General features: G+C 45.9%; 1 protein-coding gene across 1 annotated transcript in view; it reads left to right on the forward strand.

Annotated features, from left to right (window-relative positions):
* Window positions 1-10,763: 10,763 nt before the first annotated feature.
* DIRAS1 (DIRAS family GTPase 1) overlaps window positions 10,764-24,338 on the forward strand; it is a 32,740-nt gene continuing 19,165 nt past the window's right edge. Inside the window, exon 1 of the mRNA XM_040322646.1 lies at window positions 10,764-11,137. The gene's annotated coding sequence lies outside the window, so the exon portion shown is untranslated. The remainder of the gene's footprint in view (window positions 11,138-24,338) is intronic.

Consider the following 24,338-nt stretch of genomic DNA (forward strand, 5'->3'; position numbering starts at 1 on the left):
CATGCACCAGTGATGTAATCGGCTGCATGTACAGTAAATATCTCTTATACGGTGCACGTTTAGGAGATATTTACACTACCTATGAGTAAGCTTTATTATAAGCTTACCTATAGGTAAAAGTCAGAGATGGGAGTTTACTCCTACTTTAACCAAACGTCCCACAATTACATCTTGGGGTTCGTGGAGATTTCTATTTGCATCAAATGGTTAGGCCTTGGGTTGAATTTGCTAGGCTGGCCATTCCTGGACAGATTGCTGATGTTGAAAAGTGTAGGCTATGACCAAAAAGCAATAAAGAAAAAAAATCTAGATGAACTAAATCACAGTGATTTTTGAGAATCTCCATCACATGAAATGCTGACCCATTGACCATTAATGTAAAGCTGGCCATACACGATATAGTCTGATTGTACAATCGCTGTAAAATCATTTACCAAAATCATATAATATGTAGGCCAGTGGCAAGGGTGTATTTTAATGGGGGGGGGGGGGGGGTGGCAAACAACCACCCCCCTATTAAAGCATCTGGCTCTATTCACGTGCGTTAAAAAAAAACTCCATTGGAATCCATGCGTCTGGCACCCTGCATGTAGCTTAGGCCCATCCATGGGGGGGGGGGGGCAGCTCCCTTATGAATGGGATGCCACTGATGGGGACAAACCTATACAATCCTTTTATTAATACAAATGCATGCTCTTGAAATACATAGTTGATGGTAGATTTAAAGGTGATTGTACAATTTGACTCTGACCATCAACCATCAATGTACGCAGCATTTTTGACTCTAAACACCAAAGTTCGGGGTCTTTTCCCACTGACCACCATTGTAAAGGGCATTTTCCCTCTGAACACCAATGGTAGGGGCCTTTTCCCACTGATCACCAATGTTCAGGGCATTTTCCCACTGATCACCAATGTTCAGGGCATTTTCCCACTGATCACCAATGTTCAGGGGATTTTCCCACTGACCACCAATGTTAGGGGCCCTTTCCGACTGACCACCAATGTTAGGGGCCCTTTCCCACTGACCACCAATGTTAGGGTCATTTTTCTCCCACTGACCACCAATGTGAGGGGCATTAGTACCACTGACCAGCAATGTAAGGTGTATTTTTACCACTGACCACCAGTGTTAGGGGCGTTTTTTAGCCACTGACTACCAATGTTAGGGGCATTTTTTCCCCACTGACTACCAATATTAGGGGTATTCTTACCACTGACCACCAATGTAAGGGACATTTTCCCACTGGCCACCAATGTACCACCAGTTACATTTTTCCCACCGATCACCATTGATAGGGACATTCTTCCCACTGGCCACCAATGTAATGAGCATTTTTCTTACCACCAATGTAAGGAGCATTCTTCTCATTGACCACTGGTCGAAGGGGCATTCTTACCAATGACAACTAACGTAAGGGACTTTTTTTTACCATAAGCCACCATGTAAGGTACATTATTTTACCACCCACTGATCACCTAAGTAAGGAGCATTTTTCAGACTTTTCACCAATGTAAGGGGCATTTTTTCCCACTGGCCACCAATTTTAGGGGCATTCTTTAGCTTTGTAAGATATATTTTTTTCCACTTACCACCAATTTAAGGTACATTTACCTCACATACCACCAATGTGAGGTATATTATCTCACACTGGCCACCAATGTAAGGGACATTCTTCCCACTGACCACCAATGTTAGGGGCATTCTTATCAATCATTACATATGTAAGGTATATTTTTTCCCACTTACCACCAATGTAAGGTACATTTTTCTCACATACCACCAATGTAGGAAGCATTCTTCCTACAGCCCCCAGTGTAAGGATCATTCTTCCTACTGACCACCAATGTAAGGAACATTTTTCCTACTGATCACCAATGTAAGGAACATTCTTCCTACTGTCCACCAACGTAAGGAACATTCTTCCTACTGACCCCCAATTTAAGGAACATTGGGCCAGATTCAGGTAGAAGTGCGGCGGCGTAACGTATCGTAGATACGTTACACCGCCGCAAGTTTTCATCGCAAGTGCCTGATTCACAAAGCACTTGCGATGAAAACTACGCCGGCGGTCTCCGGCGCAAGGCGGGCCAATTCAAATGGGCGTGTGCAATTTAAATTAGGCGCGCTCCCGCGCCGGACCTACTGCGCATGCTCAGTTTCGCAATTCCCGTCGTGCTTTGCGTGCCGTAACTCCCAATTTGCATACCCGACGCTGGTTTACAACGCAAACTCCCCCCAGCGGCGGCCGCGGTATTGGATCCTAAGATCCGACAGTGTAAAACAATTACACCTGTCGGATCTAGGGGCTATCTATGCGTAACTGATTCTATGAATCAGTCGCATAGATACTCTGAGAGATACGACGGAGTATCTGAGATACTCCGTCGTATCTCAGCTGTGAATCTGGCCCATTCTTCCTACTGATCACCAATGTAAGGAACATTCTTCCTACTGTCCACCAATGTAATGAGCATTTATCCTACTGACCAGCCAATGTAATGAACATTCTTCCTACTGATCACCAATGTAAGGAACATTCTTCTTACTGCCCCTCAATGTAAGGAACATTCTTCTTACTGCCCCTCAATGTAAGGAACATTCTTCTTACTGCCCCTCAATGTAAGGAGCATTCTTCCTACTGACCCCCCAATGTAAGGAACATTCTTCCTACTGACCCCCAATTTAAGGAAAATTCTTCCTACTGATCACCAATGTAAGGAACATTGGGCCTGATTCCCAAAAGAGATATGCAGACTTAACTGCTGTTCAGTCTGTGCCTAACTTTGGAAACGATTCTCAAAAGGCTTTTTCCAAAGTTAGGCAGAAAATCTGACATGTGTAAGACACTTACACGGTCAGATCTTAGGATGCAGTACCGCATCCGCCACTGGGGGCATTTCTCATTGAAATGCAGCTTTGAGTATGCAAATGAGGACTTAAGCAGATTCTCAAAGCATTTCATCATTGTGATTTCTGCGTAAGTTCCGAATTTGCTTGCGCAAAACTAGGGCTGGTTTTACAATGTGTAAAGTTAGTCACACCTTGTAAAGGCCCATTCAAGCGACGGCATTTGGTATGCATTCCTGAGGGAGAACTCCACGGCAATTTTTAAATTCAAAACCGGCATGGGTTCCCCCCCCAGGAGCATACCAGGCCCTTAGGTCTGGTATGGGTTGTAAGGAGACCCCCCCCTACGCCGAAAAATCGACGTAGGGGGTCCTTCTACAATCCATACCAGACCCGTATCCAAAGCACGCTACCCGGCCGGTCAGGAAGGGAGTGGGGACGAGCGAGCGCCCCCCCCCCTCCTGAGCCGTGCCAGGCCGCATGCCCTCAACATGGGGGGGTTGGGTGCTCTGGGGCAGGGGGGCGCACTGCGGGCCCCCCCACCCCAGAGCACCCTGTCCCCATGTTGATGAGGACAGGACCTCTTCCCGACAACCCTTGCCGTTGGTTGTCGGGGTCTGCGGGCGGGGGCTTATCGGAATCTGGGAGTCCCCTCAAATAAGGGGGCCCCCAGATACCGGCCCCCCACCCTAAGTGAATGGATATGGGGTACATCGTACCCCTACCCATTCACCTGGAGGCAAAAAGTAAAAGTTAGTAAACACACAACACAAGGGTTTTTAAAATAATTTATTATTCTGCTCCGGAGGCCCCCCCTGTCTTCTTTATTAGCTCTATTACCAGGGGGGGCTTCTTCTTCCACTCTCCGGGGGTCTTCTTCCACTCTCCGGGGGTCTTCTTCCACTCTCCGGGGGGGGGTTTCTTCTTCCGCTCTCCGGGGGGGGGCTTCTCCGCTCTCCGGGGGTCTTCATCTCTCTTCGCCGCTCTCCGCTGTTGACTCGGCGAACCCCGGTTCTTCTCCAGCTGTCCAGTGCCTTCTTCTTCAGCGCTGGCTGCCTGCTATCTTTGTGTGTTAGCTCAATTAGTAACAGGCAGCCGGCGGGGTCTTCTGTGACGTCACCTTCTTCTCTTCTGTTCTTCTCCCCTCTTCCGATGTTGCCTCGTCGCCTCTTGTCACTGTAATGATGGAAGCGCGCCTTGCATCCTATTTATATAGGCATCACCGTCCCATCATGCTCCGGCAGGTACCCACGTGGTGGGTGCCTACCCACGTGCACCCACCACGTGGGTACCTACCGGAGCATGATGGGACGGTGATGCCTATATAAATGGGATGCAAGGCGCGCTTCCATCATTACAGTGACAAGAGGCGACGAGGCAACATCGGAAGAGGGGAGAAGAACAGAAGAGAAGAAGGTGACGTCACAGAAGACCGCGCCGGCTGCCTGTTAGTAATTGAGCTAACACACAAAGATAGCAGGCAGCCAGCGCTGAAGAAGAAGGCACCGGACAGCTGGAGAAGAACCGGGGTTCGCCGAGTCAACAGCGGAGAGCGGCGAAGAGAGAAGAAGACCCCCGGAGAGCGGAGAAGCCCCCCCCGGAGAGCGGAAGAAGAAACCCCCCCCGGAGAGTGGAAGAAGACCCCCGGAGAGTGGAAGAAGACCCCCGGAGAGTGGAAGAAGACCCCCGGAGAGTGGAAGAAGAAGCCCCCCCTGGTAATAGAGCTAATAAAGAAGACAGGGGGGGCCTCCGGAGCAGAATAATAAATTAGTTTAAAAACCCTTGTGTTGTGTGTTTACTAACTTTTAATTTTTGCCTCCAGGTGAATGGGTAGGGGTACGATGTACCCCATATCCATTCACTTAGGGTGGGGGGCCGGTATCTGGGGGCCCCCTTATTTGAGGGGACTCCCAGATTCCGATAAGCCCCCGCCCGCAGACGCCGACAACCAACGGCAAGGGTTGTCGGGAAGAGGTCCTGTCCTCATCAACATGGGGACAGGGTGCTCTGGGGTGGGGGGGTCCGCAGTGCGCCCCCCTGCCCCAGAGCACCCAACCCCCCCATGTTGAGGGCATGCGGCCTGGCACGGCTCAGGAGGGGGGGGGCACTCGCTCGTCCCCACTCCCTTCCTGACCGGCCGGGTAGCGTGCTTTGGATACGGGTCTGGTATGGATTGTAGGGGGACCCCCTACGTCGATTTTTCGGCGTGGGGGGGTCTCCTTACAAACCATACCAGACCTAAGGGCCTGGTATGCTCCTGGGGGGGGGAACCCATGCCGTTTTTTTCTTTGAAAATTGGCATGGAGTTCTCCCTCTCAGGAATGCATGCTGAGCGACACTGTCATTTTTTTTTATAATTATTTGTTTTCCCGACGCGTATATTTTTTTTCACCCGTCGCAACTTTAGTGTCCCGTCGCAATCTTCAAAGTCGCCCGGCGTCAATTACGTTCGCGCGCTGCACGTCGGGAAAATTACGTCACATGCATGCGCAGTACGGCCGGCGCGGGAGCGCGCCTCATTTAAATTTTAAACGCCCCCCGGAGAGGAGGACCGCCTTGCGACGGCGGCACTTAAGTTACACGGCCTGAAATTTCTAGGTAAGTGCTTTGAAGATCGGGCACTTAGGTAGAGATTTTAAGTCAGTGTAACTTAACTGCTGAAAGTTAAGTTAGGCAGCTTTTTTGGGAATCAGGCCCATTCTTCCTACTGCCCCCCAATGTAAGGAGCATTCTTCCCACTGACCCCCCAATGTAAGGAGCATTCTTCCCACTGACCCCCCAATGTAAGGAGCATTCTTCCCACTGACCCCCCAATGTAAGGAACATTCTTCCTACTGACCCGCCAATGTAAGGAACATTCTTCCTACTGATCACCAATGTAAGGAACATTCTTTCTACTGTCCACCAATGTAATGAGCATTCTTTCTACTGACCCCCAATGTAAGGAGCATTCTTCCCACTGACCCCCCAATGTAAGGAGCATTCTTCCTACTGCCTCCCCATGTAAGGAGCATTCTTCCTACTGATCACCAATGTAAGGAACATTCTTCCCACTGACCCCCATTGTATGGAACATTCTTTCTACTGACCCCCCAATGTAAGGAACATTCTTCCTACTGCCCCCAAATGTAATGAACATTCTTCCTACTGACCCCCAATGTAAGGAACATTCTTCCTACTGTCCACCAATGTAACAAACATTCTTTCCACTGACCCCCAATGTAATGAACATTCTTCCTACTGTCCACCAATGTAAGGAACATTCTTCCTACTGTCCACCAATGTAACAAACATTCTTTCCACTGACCCCCAATGTAAGGAACATTCTTCCTACTGTCCACCAATGTAATGAGCATTCTTTCTACTGACCCCCAATGTAAGGAACATTCTTCCTACTGACCCCCAATGTAAGGGGCATTTTTCTTACTGCCCCTCAATGTAAGCAGCATTGTTCCCACTGCCCCCCCCCAATGTAAGGAGCATTCTTCCTACTGCCTCCCCATGTAAGGAGCATTCTTCCTACTGATCACCAATGTAAGGAACATTCTTCCTACTGCCCCCCAGTGTAATGAACATTCTTCCCACTGACCCCCAATGTAAGGAACATTCTTCCCACTGACCCCCATTGTATGGAACATTCTTTCTACTGACCCCCAATGTAAGGAACATTCTTCCTACTGCCCCCAAATGTAATGAACATTCTTCCTACTGTCCACCAATGTAAGGAACATTGTTCCCACTGATCACCAATGTAAGGAACATTCTTCCTACTGCCCCCCCCCCCCAATGTAAGGAGCATTTATCCTACTGACCCCCAATGTAAGGAGTATTCTTTCCACTGACCACCAATGTATAGAATATTCTTCTTACTGTCCACCAATGTATAGAACATTCTTCCTACTGACCCCCAATGTAAGGAATATTGGGCCAGATTTACGTAGAGCGGTGCAAATTTAGTTTGTCCTAACGTATGTCATTTAAGTTACGGCGACTGAATTTTGTGACGTAAGTGCCGTATCCACAGAGCATTTGCGCCCAAATTTGAGCCAGCGCGACGTAAATACCGAGGCGTAAGGCGGGGTTATTGCAAGTGGGAAGGAAGTGGGCGTGCTCCATTGAAATGAGCCGTGACCCCATGCAAATGAAGGGCCGGCCGTACTGCGCATGCGCGCACGAATCTGCACCTCACTGGGCATGTGCAGAACTCGGCTTGGCGCAATCCAGTGAGATAGGAAAAAGGCCAAGCATACTTAGTGTGAGAATCGCCCTGTGCTTAAATAGCCCCAGACATACGCACTTCCATTGCAAAAGTACATCCCTGTGTTTCCCTTCCTAAAGTAAGGTGCTTTTTTTCTGTTGTTTGTGGCTGTTTGTTGGTTAGTGTAGTATTGTTGGAATAAAGATTTATTGTAGTAGGAGGTTGTAGTAGGTGTGTGTATTTTCTGAGTGTTTTTTGTGTCTGTTTCTTCTGTGTTTTTTGTCTGAATTTGTATTAGCTGTCTGCTTGTGTTTTTTCTTTTTCGGTGTTTGGTTTTTGCTGTCTGATTTTTGTGTGTGTTTGTTCTGTGTCTTTTTGTGTCTGTTCTGTGTCTTTTTGTCGGTTTGTTCTGTGTGTTTCTGTGTTTGTTCTGTTTGAATTTAGTGTCTGTTTGTTGTGATGGCACCTAAGAGAAGGAAACTCAACTTCTCTGTGCGTGAGAAGCACTTACTGGCCAGGGCTATCACCCAATATGGGCGATTTTTGCATGGCCCTGACAGCCGGGACATCACCCCGACCAGGAAGAGGGCGATCATACAGCAAATTACTGATCGGATCAATGCGGAGGGGGGGGGAGACGAGGACTCCCAGTGGGATTCAGAAGAAGATCAACAATCTTAGGAGCCTGGTCCGTGAGAAGCTGGCCAAGCAAACAGCCCATGCCAGGGGCACTGGAGGAGGCCCACCCTGCACCGTAAGGTGGACTGAGGAGGAACTTGCAGTGGCCCGTTGCTTCCACAGCCAGCAAGTGTTGGGCCTGCCTGGCTTTGAATCTGATGATCCTGTGAGGACAGGTACGTTTTTTTTTTTATTTCCATCTGGTGAGTAGCATGTGTGGGTGGGGGAAGGGAATATGTGCCAAGTGTGTGGATCCTCCAACCTGTGTATGTTTTGTGTCCTCCACAGATGGCCAGGAGGTTGCTGGGCCATCAGGCCAGGCTGCACCACCCCCAGGACAACAGGCTGCTGAGGAGCCACCAGAAAGGCCGGAGTCCCCAGGGAAGGGGAGTGGCCACAACTCCCCTCATGAGGAGGTTCAGGGGGAGGAGGATGAGGGGGGGAGGTTGAGGATGACCGGATGGAGATTGCCCGAGAAGTGATGTTGTGTTGGGATCAGGATTCCCTTGTGGCTGACAGCAGTCAGGCCACCATCAGGGGTAGTCCCTCCCACTCCTCCCCTAACAGGCCCCCCCCAGGGGGCTCCCCTGCTCCTAGGCCACAAGACTCAACTGCAGGCAGGAAGGCTACCCAGAAGACCAGGGGTTGGCCGAGTTCCTGCCTGCAAATCTGCAGAGGGACCAGGCCCGGCAGACACAACATCTGGGTCAGGTCAGCCGGACTTTGGCCCAGATGGAGGAGAGCCTGGCCGCCATCAAGGAGTCAGTCAGTGACGTGGGCACAAATACGGTAGCATTCATCAATTGTTTCAGTGAGCTGCAGGCCGCCACAACAGGCGTGGCCCTTGAGGTGACTGCCCTGACCCAGGCTGTCCAGGACAACACCCAGGCTCTCCAGGTCAATATGGCAGCCCTCACTCTGGGCCTGACCAGGATCGCCGTGGCCTTGGAGGGCAGGGCAGCAGGTGGGCAGCCACCCGGGGAGGCTCCTCCTTCCCCTGCTTCCCCCCCATGAGGCTCCTCCTTCCCCTGCTTCCCCCCCATGAGTCTCCCCTGAGGGCCCGTGGCCGGCCCAGGCGTAGCTCACGCCGACATTGATATGTTGGGATGTTCTTTTGGTATATTTTTTTTATATGATTTTCTAGTGTGATTATGATTTGTTTTATGTGTGTGAATGTGGGGGTGACATTCCTGGTGAAAAAGGGTGTCACCCTCAGTTTTGGTGGAGTAGGGATCCCCAGGACCAGGGAGAAGTGATCCCAGGTTCATGTGAATGGTGTATGAATGCACAGTGACATAATTGGAGCTGTGGCGTGGCGTTGCTGCTCCCTAATACCATGTGGTTTTCTTGGGTCTAATGCATGCATTCTCATTGTGCCATGTTTAATGTGTGTGTTTAACGTGCAAAGATGCCTTCTGCGAGGCGTCTCCTGGCTGCTCTTCCCTCAGAAGAGGGGGTACCCTCGGTTAGGGGGGGAATGTCTGGTTCAGGGGTCAGGTCATCACGTATGTCAATCTCCAGGCCCCTTCTCACTGCGAAGTTGTGCAGCATACAACATGCACCGATGATCTGGCACACAAAGTCTGGGGAATACAACAGGGTACCCCCAGACTTATGCAGGCATCGGAAACGTGACTTCAGGAGGCCAAATGTGCGTTCCACCACTGCACGGGTACGTATGTGTGCAGCATTGTAGTTTTCCTCTCCTCGGGTTTGGGGGTTCCGGAATGGAGTCATGAGATGGGGTCCCAGTGCATATGCAGAGTCACCTGAAAGGGAAAAGACAGGAGGATGTTAGTCATGCATGTGCCCCTTGTGATGTCTGCATCATGGGGGGGGGGCAGTCATACCTGACACCCATGTCACTCACCAACCAGCCAGCTGTCCCCATACACGTTCTGTTCAAATTCTCTTGAGATGTTGCTCTGACGGTATATGTAGCTGTCATGGCTGGATCCTGGGTGTTTGGCACGGACGTGCCATATGAGGTATTGGGCATCAACTATCACAGATGCGCACAGGGCGTAGCCTACGCCGCACACACTTAATTTTGTGGATCGCCTTATCTCCCTCATTTGCATCTTTGCCTAACAAAACAATGGTGTGTCTAGCGTATTTTGCGCTCTAAGATGCGCCGGTGTAATTGTTTTAGGTAGGACGGAAAAAAATGGTTTTCAGGCGTATTTCGTTTTGAGGATCAGGCGCAAAAATACGCGCAGCGCAATTTTCAATTACGCCGCGCATCTCTAGATACGTCGGCGTAAGTGCTTTGTGAGTCTGGCCCATTCTTCCTACTGCCCCCCAATGTAAGGAGCATTCTTTCCACTGACCCCCAATGTAAGGAACGTTCTTCCTACTGACCACCAATGTAAAGAACATTCTTCCTACTGTCCAGCAATGTAAGGATCATTCTTTCCACTGACCCCCAATGTAAGGAACGTTCTTCCTACTGACCACCAATGTAAAGAACATTCTTCCTACTGAACCCCAATGTAAGGACCATACTTCCCATTGATTTATAATTTTTTCCCCCCTTCAACCCTGATGTATTGGTTTATTCATGGGGTCTTTGAGACCTGGACATTATATTAGTGGTTCCACTGTGGCAAAAAAGGGTTGGTAAATATATAAGGGTATATTACTTCTGCTAAATCCCAGTAATACAAAATACTCCAGTAAACGTTCAGAAGCGAGGCATTTTGACTAAACCTGCCATCATCATCTCTTTTCCTCCCATAGAGAAGCTGCGCTACCCCATGGGACTCTGAGGAACCCATCCACTATTGTGGTTTAGCTCACACATGAAACCACAACTGTCCAATCACACCATTACTATTGTATATCCAGCGTATCCTCTTCTTCTCCATAAATCTCCATTCCTCTTTTATTTCCTTTTTTTATAGATTTTGGAAAACAGCAAAAATAAACCCTTTGTAGGTCTAAAAATGTAAGCTAATTCAGGAGGTTCCCCCTTGCCATGCCCTCACACACACACACACACACACACACACACACACACACACACACATATACAGACACAGCATCAGCATCAGCATCAGCAGCATCTCCACACACGCTCCTCCATCCTCCCTCCCTCTGCTACCTCTCTATGCAGCCCACGGGTTCCTGCAGAATGCTGAGGAGTCACCCGGAGAGCTGATCGCCAACAAATGACATGTCCCTTGAATGATTAATCACTGAGTGCGAGGAATGGGGGAGAAGACAAAAACTGCTGCGTGTGGAAGTTTCCAGGGAAGGCAGAGCTGAACGTGTGTGGAAGGAGCTGCTGTGCTCATCCATCCTGGGCTTTGACTGAGACAAGAAGGAAGCTGCTGCTGCTGCTGCTGAGGAGCCTCATTGCAAACAATGCTGTAATAAGAAAAAAAGCCAACACAGAGGAGACACAGAAGGTGAGCCTCTTCTAAACATGTCTGTCTTCGGAGGGAATAAGAAGATTTTTTATTTTACTGATGGCATGCCATTTGCTGCATTTTAATGAGGGAGGGTGTCCTATTCCAGCAGCTAGGTGCATGAGGGGAAATCATGACATTGGAATGATCCAGAAGGCATGCATGCAATTGGCACCGGCTCTGTTTTCTGAGGAGCTAATTAGGAATTTGTGACAGGAAACGCGCTGCGATTACCTGCAAACCGTCTCCTGACCTACGCTTAATAGCCGGCGGGGACTGATGCGAACGTTACGCTATGCGAAGCTCTGCGTAAATTGTCGGCGCTATATAAATACCCGTAATAAATAACAAAGCAGCGTTCTGTGCGGCGAATGACGGTGGGAGCAGAGCCGCACTAACCTTGAGCTGCTAGAAGTTCAGAGTCCAGTCCTTGCCGTCATGTGTTAATGGTCCTGTAAAGAAGGACACTGGATGTCCACTGTGGTAGGATGACATTGTTGCCAAGTACTTGGTTCATCCTCAACGCTGTGTGCCTGCAGTGCAACGTCAAGCCGCGAGCAAATCAACTCAACCACATTTGAAGCGTGCACGGCAGAATTTTTCAGCAGAAACGTTGCAGCTCCATCAGAGCTTTTATATGCAGATGACCGCACAGCGTCATCCCATTGCGATATATGTTGCACACAAAAAAAATGAGTCCATCCATTTCAACCTTTGTGTGTGTGAATTTATGTGTTACCCTAATATTCTAGGTTTTCTTTTTTTATTGGTTAGTGTTGGTGTCTATTTACTAAAACTGGAGAGTGCAAAACCTGGTGCAGCTCTGCATAGAAACCAATCAGCTTCAAGGTCTTATTGTCAAAGCTAAACTGATCAAGCTGAAGTTAGAAGGTGATTGGTTACTATACAGGCATGTACACAGCTGCACCAGATTTTGCACTCTCCAGTTTTAGTAAATCAACCCCGTGGAAATTTAGCTGTAAATGGCTAGTTTGGTCGTGTGTTGGCAGAAGGATGCGGCTGGCGCTGCAGTGCACGTTCATTTACTGAGGTATCTCCTACACACTAGAAGAGCACAGGAAGACTGGAATGACTCACATGACATAACATTAGCACAGCATGCATCGTTTTAGGCTTTATTAGATTTCCTCTCGTGTACCAAGTCCAGAAGGATTTTGGTTGCCTCTGCGGGAACAGGTTTACGTAGAATGGGAATACCACTGCCAGTGCAATTAAATGCTTCATATAGGAAGTGACTCATGTGGGCACATATTGGCGGAGATGACAGTCTGACCGTGTTGAGACATAGCTCATCCTGTTTTTAAAGGTGGAAAATAGAAAAGTTATTCTATTTGTTTAATTTGATTTCATTATTTTACAAGAATTTTTCTGCTTTCTGTCATGTTTTTTTTTTTTTCATAGAAAATTTTATTTTGTGCTGCATTTTGACCAGTTTAAATGTGGATGTATGAAATTAACATTTCAGCTCTAAAATGTCCCATTTGTTTCTGCCTTACTTGTAAACTGGGCATATTAATTTATTTTCAAATGTAGTATGGCTAGGTCAGCATTTACCAATCTTTTCCAATCACAGAACCCTTTTTCAAAGTACCGTATGTAAAATTTCAAGTTTAAAATGGAAATAAATGTAGAATTCCATGGGTAATGTGATCCTGGATGATGATGCACACAACCACCCCACCACATCAGAGTCCCCCCACCACCCACCACCTTCATGTCAGAGCGAGAGAATGTCACCAGAACACCGCAGATCTCCAGAATGGGTCCAAAGCTTTATTCAGCGATCACATCTTTGAAAGAGGAGCAACATTTCAGAGCATCACAGGACCCCTTCATCAGGTAACGGCTAGCGAGGCTCAGAAACGTTGCTTCTGTTGCAATGATGTGATCGCTGAATAAAGCTTTGGACCCATTCAGGAGATTTTTTTGGTGTGCTGGTGACATTCTCTCGCTCTGATTACCTTCAGTTCTACCCGGTGGTCGCTGCAGACCTTTGCAGGAACGTGTGGGTTGGGAAAATAATTTTTGAATCCGAACATTACATCACCGGCCCCCCCATCACTTCAGTGGTCCCTCTTCATATTAGAGTACCACCATCACATTAGAATAACAGATTCCTCTCATTAAATCAGAAGCCTACCCTTCTCATCACCCCTATACATGTTAGCCAGGGCTCAAGTCCTGCGGGAACGCGTGGGAACGGAGTTCCTGCACTTTTTTCACAGCAGGAACTCAGTTCCCTTTGCAGGACTAGAGCAGCCGAGCCAATCCTTCACTAAGGGTGGTCCAGCTCGAGTCACCGTCAGGGGCAGGCGAACCTTAGTAATCCTTTATGTTACTGGCCGCTTCCTTTATATGGATTAATCGGGTAGTGTACGGGTATTCCTTCACTTGCTCGATGCCGCAATGTCTCCTGGGAGCTTTTGTCATTGTTCCCAGGAGACATTGAGGAGGTCTGCCGCGAGTTATCGCGGGATTTAGAAGTAACTTGCTTCTAGAAAAAACATGCGGTTTAGTAATTATGCATATGAGCGTATAATTTTTTTTTTCTTGGTGGGGGAGTGGATCTTGGGTGGGAGTTCCCACACTTTTTTGCCCAGGACTTGACCCCTGATGTTAGCCCCCCACAAACATCAGAGCCCCCATCACTTTCAGAGTTCCCCTTTCACGGAGTCCCCCATCAAAGAGTCCCATCCCACAGTCCCCTTTGCCAATCAGAGCTCTATTTTACGTTAGTTGCATGACACAGGACAGAAGGCAGAGCAGGTCTGGGCAAAGGTGCACTTCTGTCTTTTTCTGAATGCTGGGGGTAGCCCACCATGCCCCCTGCTCTGGAACAGCGTCATGAATAGTAATGATGCAGGCAGGATGCTGTGCATCCTTGCCCTAGAGCAGTGATGGGGAACCTTGGCACCCCAGATGTTTTGGAACTACATTTCCCATGATGCTCATGCACTCTGCAGTGTAGTTGAGCATCATGGGAAATGTAGTTCCAAAACATCTGGGGTGCCAAGGTTCCCCATCACTGCCCTAGAGCTTTATTGATTCTTATGTTTCTGGTGGCCAGCCTACCTGCACCATGACACTGCTCCAGGGCAAATTGTGTCCTGTGTTCATTGCACCCCATTTGAGAAACGCTATAATGGGTCAATTATTATCTATACTCCTCAAGAGTAGTATCACTCACTTATTTTTATTATTTTTGTATTTATTTTTCATTCCAAAAAACTTCTAGAAAAACAGGGAGTCCCATGGCTGTATGTCTATGGTGATGAACTGTTTCACTTGTCAAGGCATTTGTATGTTTTGTACACTGCTACAATTTTGCATACATTTAAGGCTCCATTCACACATGGGTTTTTTGGCAACGCGGCAACGTCACTGCGACTCTGCCCACGATCTTAATACGCACCACAATTGCAAAATGCAGGTTCAGGTGCCACTATTTTTAATGGCAACTAAAACGCAGTGCGGTTTTGCCACAATTGTTTTGCGATTTATCACACTGCAATTGTGGCAAATCGCATTGCATGAAGCTTAGTGCCCAAAAAGGAGCAGGAGCTTCTTTTGGGGGACAAGCTTCTCATGATGCTATTTGCCGCATGTTAGGTGCCATTGAAAATAATGGCGTCTGAACCTGCATTTTGCGATTGTAGTGCGTTTTGAGATCCTAAAATGCTCAGGTGTAAATGGAGTCTTAAATATATGCACAACTGTAGCAGTGTAAAAAAACATACAGATGCCTTAACAAGTGAAACAGTTGATCACCATAGACATACAGCCATGGGACTCCCTTTAAGCTTTACAACTCAGAGGTGCAAAAAGTACAGAGACATGCGTATGTAACTAAACACAACTCCTGCTGAGTCTGGAGAGCAAAGGTCTTCTTTAATATTTAAAGCGAACCTTGACTTAAAAGTGAAAGTACCGCTAATCCCCCTCCTCTATCATATTTAGTTCTTGGTGAAGTGGGTAACCGGCTGTGAGACAGCAGGAAGGCACAGCCAAGATGGCAGCGCTAAAGATCCAAAGGCTGGCAAAGAACCAGGCCCCCGTGAAGCAAAGTTTGACTCCTGGGCTGGTGAGCGTTTGTCTCTTAAAAGTCAGCTTTACAGAATAAAACCGGGGTTGGGAATTGGTGATGTGATGAAAGCAAGATTATATCTAGCTTTTCAAAAAGCCTTGTCAAGTGGTTGGTGATAATGACCCCATAAGTCAAGAGCTGAAAGGAGGAAGATTACAGGTAGCAGTAAAACAAGACTTAGGCCTCATACACACGACCGGTTTTCTCGGCAAAAAACAGCAAGAAAACTGCTGGCAGAGCTTTCTCGCCGAGAAAACCGTTCGTGTGAACGAGGCTTTCAGGTTTCTCGTCAGGAAATCTGTCCAGAATCTCGACGAGAAAAAATAGAACCTGCGCTCTATTTTCTCATCGAGATTCTTGTCGGCCTGTTTCCCGACGAGAAACCCGAGAGTGTGTATATTTACCTGACGCCGTGGAAACCCGCGCATGCTCGAAATGACTTTGACGCATGCGCGGTAGCTTCCACGGCATAGGCAGGGTGAAGCAAGATGGCGGCGACAGCATCGAATGTGACGAGCGCATGCTCGTCGTACGCAATGACGTCACCGCGTTCTTGCCTTTCAAGAGAACTGCGGTTCTCGCCTTTCAAGAGAACCGCGGTTCTCTTGAAAAGGTCAGTCTGTACACTCGGGCGGCAAGAGATTCTTGCCAAGAATCTCGTCGGGAAAACCAACGTTTTTTTCCTGACGAGATTCTTGCCCGTGTGTACGAGGCCTAACAATTTGAGAAGATAGTCAAGAAAAAGAGAGAGGAGAGGAGGTGGTAAAAGGAGTAAATTAGTTCATAATAGGATATTAAAGATATGGATCAGGGGTGGACCTGGGATGTTAGGCTTTATTCACACCTATGTGCATGTTTCTTTTGAGCATTTCTGTAGTGTGTTTTTTTTTACACGATTTTGCAGCGATTTGTGTTTTTTATGCTTTTTTTTAGGCAAATTTGTTGTTGGGCAGATTTAAAAATGCAAAACGCACTTCACGGCAAAATCGCGGTAAAAACACACGATATGCAGCTTCTTCATTATAGTCTATTGAATTGAAAATGCAATGTTTTGCTTTAAAAAAGAAGTCCCTGGCCCTTTCCAAAAACGCAGAGGCACAAAAATGCATTGATGGGAACGTGTTACATGGAAGCTCATGTTAAAAAAAATGTCCTGCGTTTCTGCAAAAAGCATGAAAAAATGAATTGGTGTGAATGGAGCCTGAAACCTTGCCAGCGTCCAGCACAATACAGCTCAGATATGAGGCCCCGTACACACGGTCGAGGAACTCGACGTGCCAAACACGTCGAGTTCAGGGATGAAGCCGCCGAGGAGCTCGGCGGGCCGCCTTCTCCCATAGAACAACGAGAAAATACAGAACATGTTCTCTATTTTCTCGACGAGTTCCTCGGCGGCTCCATCGGGCCAAAAGTGTACAGACGACAGAGTTTCTCGGCAGAATCCGGGTTTTGACCGAGTTTCTCGCTGAATTCTGCCGAGAAACTCTGTCGTGTGTACGAGGCCTGAGAGTGACTTCTATGGTTCAGCTAATGGTTCTGTACAGAACCCATTAAAGGTCTGGGATGGAATTGTTTCTCTAATTTAGTGCTTGATGTTTTTTTTTAGGTGTGACAGCAGTCAAGGAAAATATAAAAGCCCTAAAGCGGTTGGAAACCCTGGAAAAAATAAATAAAAAAATCCTGTAAGACAAAGACATAATGAGCTAGTTTGCATCACATCTTAGCTCATTATGAAATACTTACCTTAGAACTAAACCCTCCAGGGGCGCCCGTACACCGATGAGATGGCTAACAACTTCCCCAGTGTTTCTTTAGGGTTAGGGCGCTGTGGCCGGAGCTGCGATGACGTCACTCCCACGCATGCATGCAGGAGCCGCAGTTTACAGCATGGGCTCTGAAGGTCCGACACAGTAAGTCAACGTCTGCATGACGTCATCGGCTACAATCACTCTGAGTCAGGGCTCAAGTCCTGCAGGAACGTGTGGGAACGGAGTTCCTGCACTTTTTTCACAGCAGGAACGTAGTTCCCTTTGCAGGACTAGAGCAGCCGAGAGCAGCCGAGCCGCCCGAGCCAATCCTTCACTAAGCGGCGATGCCCAGCTCGAGTCACTGTCAGGGGCAGACGAACCTTAGTAATCCTTTATTTTACTGGCCGCTTCCTGTATATGGATTCATCGGGTAGTGTGTGGGTATTGCGTCACTTCCTCGATGCCGCAATGTCTCCTGGGAGCTTTTGTCATTGTTCCCAGGAGACATTGCAGAGGTCTGCCGTGAGTTATCGCGGGATTTAGAAAGAACTTGCTAAACATGCGGTTTAGTAATTATGCATATGAGTGTATCATTTTTTTTTTTTTGTGGGGGGCGGTGGATCTTGGGTGGGAGTTCCCACACTTTTTTCCCAGGACTTGACCCCTGCTCTGAGTGTCTCATAAACTGTGCAAGTTTAGGAGATATTCACAGTACCCACAGGTAAGCCTTATTATAGGCTTACCTAGTAGTAAAAAATAAGACTTTACTTCCACTTTAAGAATAACATTTTTGAATATTGTGTAGTAAAGCAGTACAGCTTTACCAGTTCACCTGGGTGACTTAATATAATATAAATAATTATTTTCTCTTCCTACAATAACTAGTGGTTGGGAAGAATAGCCCATCAACAGGGAACTTTTGATTTTATTGAATTATTTTTTAGGCACCTTCTTGAAGTACTATTCCGACACTTAAAGTGTATTTCACTGTAAAAATATATATTTTTTATGTGTGAGTTCAGTTGTGTATTTTATAAATCATAGTCTTTATCATTTTCATGTACTTCTTCCATCTAAAGTATATGGTTGATCCTGCCAGTCACCTTTCTTCCTCAAACTGACCACACAAAGCACAGAAGCTGGTCTATGTTAGTGTAGTCAGTTTTCATCCTTTGGCTGGCCATTGAGAGGGACAGGACACTGTGCAGACACACATGCATGCCTGCATTGGGTTGTATGTTCAGCAACTACACCCCTGACCAATCACAGCCTGCCTCTGGAACACACCCCCTGCTCAAGCACAGCCTGCATCATGTCCCAGGCTGAACAGACTGCACAGTGTACTGTAACTCCACTCCCCACATGTTATGGGCACATTACAGTACTTTTTAAACTTGTAAAAAAGGTAGGAAAGAGACTCAGAAAAATCAGTTACGATGCCTGCATAGTTAGCACTGTATTAAAAAGTATATATAACATTTTATGTTCACAACTACTAATGATGGAGGGCCTTCTTGTGTGAGGACCTCCAGCCTTACAAATGTACATTCATATGTCATAATTGTACATTTGTAAGGCTGGAGATATTAATAAAAAAAAATAGGAAAGTACCATATTTTGAATTATTATTGAAGTTTTAACTTAAAGCGTACCTGTGCCCAGACTATGGATATTAAACTATTTTCATATTCTTAACAAGCAGTAAAGGCCTCTCGAAAAAAAATCATCCCTGACCTCTATAGCTACTTTTAATGTGACGTATTGATTCAGATTCGCAAAGATTACAACAAAGGCTCAGAGCGGAGTTTTAGTCAGTTTCTACAGCTTAGAAACACTTGCTGATGTCTGTTTATAGGTTTTAGGCTACTTCCACACTGATCCGCTACAAAAATGCATATGTGTTTTTACCGCATTTTTTACACGTTATTACCACATATTCCATATCTTTCTGTGGGAAGGTGTGTTTTTGGTGTGTGTTTTTAACTCTCCAAACATCTTCTTTTTTTTTTTTCACCACAACAGAAGCGCACTGCCCCAGTGAGAACACATTCATTGATTTTAAAGGGAAGTATTTTTCTTGAGCTTTTCAGGCAAAAGCACTTAAAAAACTTCTCAGTGTGAAAGTAGTCACGTGAGCCAAATATCTTTTGTCAATTGCAGGCATTTGATCTTTTTTTTTTCTTTTATCTTTAGCTGATGGAAATTAAGCTATTAGGCAGGAAAACTCAAGTTACAATAATTTCTCAGACACTCCTGTTGAAGTCTGTTAAAGCCAAAATACATGACTCTGCCCATCCACTGCCTGTATTGTGATCTTTGAAAATTAATTTCTTCACAATACTTATATATACAGAGATACATGAGGGCTTGTTTTAGTTTTTGTTTGACCTACAAATCCACAATTCATATTTTAACCATCCTTATACTTAAAAATACATATTAACCTCTTGACCACCGCCCCATGTCAAAAAGACGTCCTCCTTTTTAAAGTTGAATATCTCGATAACGGCAGCAGCTGCTGCCACAACCGAGACATTCATCTTTTCAGGGGGCGGTGGTGTACACGATAACGGCGGTCTCCGTTATCGGTGGCGGGAGAGGGCCCCCCCCCCCTCCCGCCGCTCTCCCGCGCTCTCCGCCGCTTACCGGAGCCGTCGGTAGCGGCGGAGGGGATCCGATGTGTCCGGCAGCTGAGCGGGGACGGGACTGAAGGAGAAATCTCCTTCACCCGTCCTCATAGCTCTGCTGGGCGGAAGTGACGTCAAAACGTCAGTCCCGCCCAGCCTCTTAAAGAAACATTTTTTTTTTTTGTCATTTGAAAAAATGACTTTTTTTTTTTTATTTTTTTTTTTTGCATTTAAGTCTAATTATGAGATCTGAGGTCTTTTTGACCCCAGATCTCATATTTAAGAGGACCTGCCATGCTTTTTTCTATTACAAGGGATGTTTACATTCCATGTAATAGGAATAAAAGTGATCAATTTTTTTTTTTTTTTTTTTTCAGTGTAAAAAATTATAAAAATAAATAAAAATAAATAAGAAAACCCCCAAAAAAATTTTTAAAGCGCCCCGTCCCGACGAGCTCGCGCGCAGAAGCAAACGCATACGCGAGTAGCGCCCGCATATGAAAACGGTATTCAAACCACACAAGTGAGGTATCGCCGCGATCGTTAGAGTGAGAGCAATAATTCTAGCCCTAGACCTACTCTGCAACTCAAAAAATGCAACCTGTAGAATTTTTTAAACGTCGCCTATCGAGATTTTTAAGGGTAAAAGTTTGACGCCATGCCACGAGCGGGCGCAATTTTTAAGCGTGACATGTTGGGTATCATTTTACTCGGCGTAACATTATCTTTCACAATATGTAAAAAAATTGGGCCAAATTTATTGTTGTCTTATTTTTTAATTCAAAAAAGTGATTTTTATCCAAAAAAAGTGCGCTTGTAAGACCGCTGCGCAAATACGGTGTGACAAAAAGTATTGCAATGACTGCCATTTTATTCCCTAGGATGTCTGCTAAAAAAAAATATATAATGTTTGGGGGTTCTGATTAATTTTCTAGCAAAAAAATTGTGATTTTCACATGAAGGAGAGAAGTGCCAGAATTTACCTGGTGGGCAAGTGGTTAAATAGATACTGTAACCTTGCCCATGCAAGAGGACTAAACCACCTTTGTAACATATTGCACACACAGGCTCACCCTGTGCAGAGATTTTCCAGGTTGTGGGACAACAATATAAGCACCAGCAGACTAGGAGTAGATGCCACTGGGACAGGTTATCTCATTAGTTAAGCCTTTATACACAGAAACAGTAGCTGCTGCCACGTGTTTTGTAATGAAATCGAGCACCATTCACAGCATCCTCTATAGTAATGTAGCGATTCTGGCCTTCAAGAAAGGGTGTCTGGCACTCACTGCCATGCCCAGACAGGAGACAGGAAAATAACAATTTTAAAATTTGATAACCCTCACAGAGATAAAGATTCTTTCATTTCTGATTTAGAAAACACAGAGATTCAGCTTAATTTTCTAAAATATCATTTTCGTGAACAGAAAAGAAAATCTTTACAGAAAAAATAATACAGTACATAACAAACAATTAGCAACTGTAAAATGAATGGGATTAAAAGTGTAAAGTAATTAAAGTTTACCTGGTCTTTGGTTTCATGTAGAGTCTACTCCATAGTTTTGATGGAGACAAGAGCGGCAGCTGGTAATTTTCATGTCCTGCAAAAAGGCATTTGCAGTAATAACACAACCAATCAGGGAGGGATGTGCTGAAGGGGCTGGAGCATATTGGGGTAATTAATTGGCAGACATGTTCATAATAACAACAATTTTTCTAACCAGATCTATATTTCCAGATGACAAGGTTTCACATTTCGACAACATGTTATTTAACAGAATGAAATTATGATTTGTTAGACACCAAATACAATATAAACTGGATGCATATATCACTTAGGAAATTAATGTGTTCCATTTGCCTAATAGATGTTGTAGCATAGGCATGTTTTTTGTCTAACTGATTGCCATCTTCTCATACATCCGTGTAATCACTTTTTATAAATGTAACTCACAGTTCAAATTATGGAATATTTGAAAGTGCAGTTTTAGGTAAAATAAAATCAGCCTTAGAAATGTGTATTGTATCTAGATGTTTTTTTTTGGCAGGTTAACAAGAGGCTGTTTAAGATTCGCTGGCTTATTAGAGGTTTGAATAAGTTCACTTAAAAAAAAAATACTTGCACATATTTTTGCATTTAAAAAAATGTGCATTTATTATTTCTATTTTCAGGATTTGCACCCATGTTCAGCAATTCACAGGTGCAATGTCAGACTCCTGCTGACTTTTAATACAGCTGTCTGCTCATACCTCCCATATGGGCAGAAAGTTACTGAAGAGCAGAAAGAATCAATGAACTACGAGAGAACTTACCAGCACCCGTGCAGTTCATTGAGAACTACAAGCTGTCTGTTGGTGGCTGACAGTGTATGAATGGATAATGTGATTGTATGGGACAAGCCCCACACAGGCATGCTGTTTTTAAAATGGGACAGTGAATGCGGGAAGAAGATCCCCCACCCACCACATAGGCATGGAATCAGGGGTGCGGGCCGGTTCTTCTTAGTAACATGTTACATGTTACACCCTAAATACTGGTGTAACATGTAACCTGTTACTAATGGTGAACTTTTTCTGCAAAGCTTCGTACACACGACCGAGGAACTCGACGGGTGAAACACATCGTTTTCCTCGCCGAGTTCCTTGTTAGGCTGTCGAGGAACTCGACAAGGCAAGTTTCTCCATTCCCGTCGAGGAAATAGAGAACTTGCTCTCTTTTTGGCTCGTCGAGTTTCTCGACAGTTCCCTCAGCGAAAATGTACACACGACTGGTTTCCTCAGCAAAAAAATATCTCCCAGCAAGTTTCTTGCTGGTTTTTGTAGAGAATCTCGGTCGTGTGTACGAGGCCTTAGACTTTCACTGAGGACCCATCTAATTTTTAGGCTTGTTCAAATCCTTGCTAAGATGTTTATGCATTGTTCATATGGGGGGTTGTATGAAATGTGTCACTTCTTCACCACAGACATAAGATTTATTCTGGGTTCACATATGAGCATGCAGCGGCTCACAGCAGGAGCTTGGTGCATTCTCGTTCACTATTTCAGGTCCGATTTTAGCCTGAATTTTTGGCTGAATTCGGACCTGAAACGGACCAAAAGACACACAGCACTCCTGTGCAATTCACTCCGGTGCCACTGCAGAGATACGTGAACTGGCTCCATAGAGAGCCGGTCACAATCTCCTGCTGTGCAAATTGGATGTGAGGGAAAACTCACTTCCAATTCGCACTAGTGTGAACCCAGCCCTAAATCTGATTGTTTTCTGGCAAATTTTGAAGAAAGGAGGAGTTAGCGTTCAGTACAACATCCGCATTCTCCCCACTTAGTCTGGAGTTTGTCAGATCTCATTATCATCACACCTTCCCTCTTCAGTTGGTTGCACAGAATGGTTTGCAAGTTAATTTCCAACGTGACTAACTTCTGCTGGCTGTGCTTGTGGGGACATTCTGTCCGTGTTGCTTCTCTTCTTGTGCTGCATAATGAAATTTTACTGCATGAAAAACCAAGCTCAAACTGAGTAGCTTGCTGTTTTTCCAAGCAACTACTACTTACTACTGGCATGCCAAAGCACTGTGGCACATCTGAATAACCCTTAACTGCAGCATCTCCTCAATCTCAGATTTTATGTGTGCCTGGACTTCCAGCAAGATGCAGTAGGCAAAGTGAAGGTGGGTGTGCCTCTGGTGCCTCTATCTGGTTTCCCTGTGAAACAGTCACGGTGTGCAACAAGCATTTTTAGCAACTGAGTTTTCTGTGTGGAAGAGAGGTGTGAATTCATCTTGAGGTCTGTCTCCACTTCTCCATTTCTCAGCTAACAAGCCCAATGCCGCATACACACGATCGGAAATGTTTGATGTGAGCTTTTGGTCTGATATTCCAACCATGTGTATGCTCCATCGGACATTTGCTGTCGGGATATCCGATCGTCTGTATGCAATTCCGACGCACAAAAATCCTACGCATGTTCGGAATCAATTCAACACATACTCGGAATCATTGAACTTCATTTTTCTTGGCTCGTCGTAGTGTTGTACGTGACCCCGTTCTTGACGACCATGTGTATGCAAGACAAGTCTGAGCCAACACTCCGTCGGAAAAAAATCGACAGTTTTGTTGTCGGAATGTCCGATCGTGTGTATGCGGCATAAAAGTGGGGTTGTCTCTTCCTATTAAGGTTGGCTGCAGACTGATTTCCCCATCCACCTCGAATGGGTTGATGGGGAAATCAATTAATTTTCTTTTGTTCAACCTGCTGGTTGAACAAAAGAAAATGAAGCATGCATGGCCTGCCTAAATGTGCTGGTTACAATGACCTGTCATATAACTAGTTCTGCCTCCCCACCTTTAGGGAGTAGATATGCCCTGCACAGCTTTCCATTGTTTCAGTAAGCCATTTGTTTGTCTCCCTCAGCAGGAGGGCTGGAAGCTAGGCTTATAAACTGCTCCAGAATTGGGTTAGTCTTCAGTGCTTGATCAAACACAGTACTACAAGCTCCAGCCAGCTGCTCCATGGCCAATAAGGAGAGCAGCTGAAGCTCAGCAAAAGTCACTAGGCTAAAGCAAGGAAAGAGACTATAGGTATCATCCTCCTACTCTGGAACCAGAGACTACATATAGGTAGCCTTTGCAGTACTATGGGTGACCAGTAACACTGGAAAAATACTGTTATCTGATTCAGTCATTCAATTTCCTACATCAAGCATACATGTGTTGGGTAACTG

Source organism: Rana temporaria, chromosome 1 (assembly GCF_905171775.1).
Source record: "Rana temporaria chromosome 1, aRanTem1.1, whole genome shotgun sequence".
Taxonomy (NCBI): Eukaryota; Metazoa; Chordata; class Amphibia; order Anura; family Ranidae; genus Rana; species Rana temporaria.